The following is a 3,776-nucleotide window of genomic DNA, read 5'->3' as shown; positions in this document are numbered from 1 at the left end:
AATCGAACAGGTTGATTCCTGAAATGAGCTCGGACGCGTGATTGCAAAATAGGGAGAAAAAGAAACAGGGTCCGGTACGACCTTTCGAACGGCTGAAATTGAAGTCTATAATACACGGTTTTTCGGGATTCCGGGGTCCCGGAACAAAATTCTCCGGAAATCACATAGAAAGTTCCTCGGGTCAGATAAAGCGGCCACGCAAAGTTTGAGCACCAACGGAAGACATTTGGGGGTGCCGGTGAGCCACAAACCAGCATTTGTCGAAACTCGGATTATCGTGAAAAATGTGTTAAAGCTCGTTACTTGAGGCTGAAATCGAACAGCTTGATTCCTGAAATCGAACAGGTTATCGAACAGGTTGATTCCTGAAATGAACTCGGACGCGTGATTGAAAAACAGGGAGAAAAAGAACAGGTCCATTTACGACCTTCCAAACTAAATTGAAATTGAAGTGTATAATACACGGTTTTTCGGGATTCCGGGGTACCGGAACAAAATTCTCCGAAAATCACATAGAAAGTTCCTCGGGTTAGATAAAGCGGCCACGCAAAGTTTGAGCACCAACGGAAGATATTTGGGGGTGACGGTGTGCCACAAACCAGCATTCGCCGAAACTCGGATTATCGTGAAAAATGTGTTAAAGCTCGTTATTTGAGGCTGAAATCGAACAGGATGATTCCTGAAATCGAACAGGTTGATTCCTGGAATGAGCTCGGACGCGTGTTTGAAAATCAGGTAGAAAAAGAAGCAGGGTCCTGTACGACCTTCCGAACGGCTGAAATTGAAGTCTATAATACACGGTTTTTTCGGGATTCCGGGGTCCCAGAATAAAATTCTCCGGAAATGACATAGAAAGTTCCTCGGGTCAGATAAAGCGGCCATGCAAAGTTTGAGCACCAACGGAAGATATTTGGAGGTGACGGTGTGCCACAAACCAGCATTCGCCGAAACTCGGATTATCGTGAAAAATGTGTTAAAGCTCGTTATTTGAGGCTGAAATCGAACAGGTTGATTCCTGAAATCGAACAGGTTGATTCCTGGAATGAGCTCGGACGCGTGTTTGAAAATCAGGTAGAAAAAGAAGCAGGGTCCGGTACGACCTTCCGAACGGCTGAAATTGAAGTGTATAATACACGGTTTTTCGGAATTCCGGGGTCCCGGAATAAAATTCTCCGGAAATCACATAGAAAGTTGCTCGGGTCAAATAAAGCGGCCACGCAAAGTTTGAGCGCCAACGGAAGACATTTGGGGGTGCAGGTGTGCCACAAACCAGCATTCGCCGAAACTCGGATTATCGTGAAAAATGTGTTAAAGCTCGTTATTTGAGGTTGAAATCGAATAGGTTGATTCCTAAAATGAGCTCGGAAGCGTGATTGAAAAACAGGGAGAAAAAGAAACAGGTTCCGGTACGACCTTCCGAACGGCTGAAATTGAAGTGTATACACGGTTTTTCGGGATTCCGAGGTCCCGGAATAAAATTTTCCGGAAATCACATAGAAAGTTCCTCTGGTCAGATAAAGTGGCCACGCAAAGTTTGAGCACCAACGGAAGACATTTGGGGGTGCCGGTGTGCCACAAACCAGCATTCGCCGAAACTCGGATTATCGTGAAAAATGTGTTAAAGCTCGTTATTTGAGGCTGAAATCGAACAGGTTGATTCCTGAAATCGAACAGGTTGATTCCTGGAATGAGCTCGGACGCGTGTTTGAAAATCAGGTAGAAAAAGAAGCAGAGTCCGGTACGACCTTCAGAACGGTTGAAATTGAAGTCTATAATACACGGTTTTTTCGGGATTCCGGGGTCCCAGAATAAAATTCTCCGGAAATGACAGAGAAAGTTCCTCGGGTCAGATGTAGCGGCCACGCAAAGTTTGAGCACCAACGGAAGATATTTGGGGGTGATGGTGTGCCACAAACCAGCATTCGCCGAAACTCGGATTATCGTGAAAAATGTGTTAAAGCTCGTTATTTGAGGCTGAAATCGAACAGGTTGATTCCTGAAATCGAACTGGTTGATTCCTGGAATGAGCTCGGACGCGTGTTTGAAAATCAGGTAGAAAAAGAAGCAGGGTCCGGTACGACCTTCCGAACGGCTGAAATTGAAGTGTAATACACGGTTTTTCGGGATTCCGGGGTCCCGGAATAAAATACTCCGGAAATCACATAGAAAGTTCCTCGGGTCAGATAAAGCGGCCACGCAAAGTTTGCGCGCCAACGGAAGACATTTGGGGGTGCAGGTGTGCCACAAACGAGCATTCGCCGAAACTCGGATTATCGTGAAAAATGTGTTAAAGCTCGTTATTTGAGGCTGAAATCGAATAGGTTGATTCCTGAAATCGAACAGATTGATTCCTGAAATGAGCTCGGAAGAGTGATTGAAAAATAGGGAGAAAAAGAAACAGGTTCCGGTACGACCTTTCGAACGGCTGAAATTGAAGTGTATAATACACGGTTTTCCGGGATTCCGGGGTCCCGGAATAAAATTCTCCGGAAATCACAGAGAAAGTTCCTCTGGTCAGATAAAGCGGCCACGCAAAGTTTGAGCACCAATGGAAGACATTTGGGGGTGCCGGTGTGCCACAAACCAGCATTCGCCAAAACTCGGATTATCGTGAAAATATGTTAAAGCTCGTTATTTGAGGCTGAAATCGAACAGGTTGATTCCTGAAATAGAACAGGTTGATTCCTGAAATAGAATAGGTTGATTCCTGAAATGAGCTCGGACCCGTGATTGAAAAACACGGAGAAAAAGAAACAGCTTCCGGTACGACCTTCCGAACGGCTGAAATTGAAGTGTATAATACACGGTTTTTCGGGATCCGTGGTACCGGAATAAAATTCTCCGGAAATCACATGGAAAGTTCTTCCGGTCAGATAAAGCGGCCACGCAAAGTTTGAGCACCGACGGAAGATATTTGGGGGTGACGGTGTCTCACAAACCAGCATTCGCCGAAACTCGGATTATCGTGAAAAATATGTTAAAGCTCGTTATTTGAGGCTGAAATCGAACAGGTTGATTCCTAAAATCGAACAGGTTGATTCCTGAAATGAGCTCGGACGCGTGATTGCAAAATAGGGAGAAAAAGAAACAGAGTCCGGTACGACCTTCCGAACGGCTGAAATTGAAGTGTATAATACACGGTTTTTCGGGATTCCGGGGTCACGGAACAAAATTTTCCGAAAATCACATAAAAAGTTCCTCGGGTCAGATAAAGCGGCCACGCAAAGTTTGAGCACCAACGGAAAACATTTAGGGGTGTCGGTGTGCCACAAACCAGCATTCGCCGAAACTCGGATTATCGTGAAAAATGTGTTAAAACTCGTTATTTGAGGCTGAAATCGAACAGGTTGATTCCTGAAATCGAACAGGTTGATTTCTGAAATGAGCTCGGACGCGTGATTGAAAAACAGGTAGAAAAAGAAACAGGGTCCGGTACGACCTTCCGAACGGCTGAAATTGAAGTGTATAATACACGGTTTTTCGGGATTCCGGGGTGTCCCAGAACAAAATTCTCCGGAAATCACACAGAAAGTTCCTCGGGTCAGATAAAGCGGTCACGCAAAGTTTGAGCACCAACGGAAGACATTTGGGGGTGCCGGTGTGCCACAAACCAGCATTCGCCGAAACTCGGATTCTCGTGAAAAATGTGTTAAAGCTCGTTATTTGAGGCTGAAATCGAACAGGTTGATTCCTGAAATCGAACAGGTTGATTCCTGGAATGAGCTCGGACGCGTGTTTGAAAATCAGGTAGAAAAAGAAACAGGGTCCGGTACGAC

Source organism: Silene latifolia, chromosome 10 (genome assembly GCF_048544455.1).
Source record: "Silene latifolia isolate original U9 population chromosome 10, ASM4854445v1, whole genome shotgun sequence".
Lineage (NCBI taxonomy): Eukaryota > Viridiplantae > Streptophyta > Magnoliopsida > Caryophyllales > Caryophyllaceae > Silene > Silene latifolia.
The sequence above is the reverse complement of the archived record's forward strand: the minus strand, read 5'-3'. Positions refer to the sequence as shown.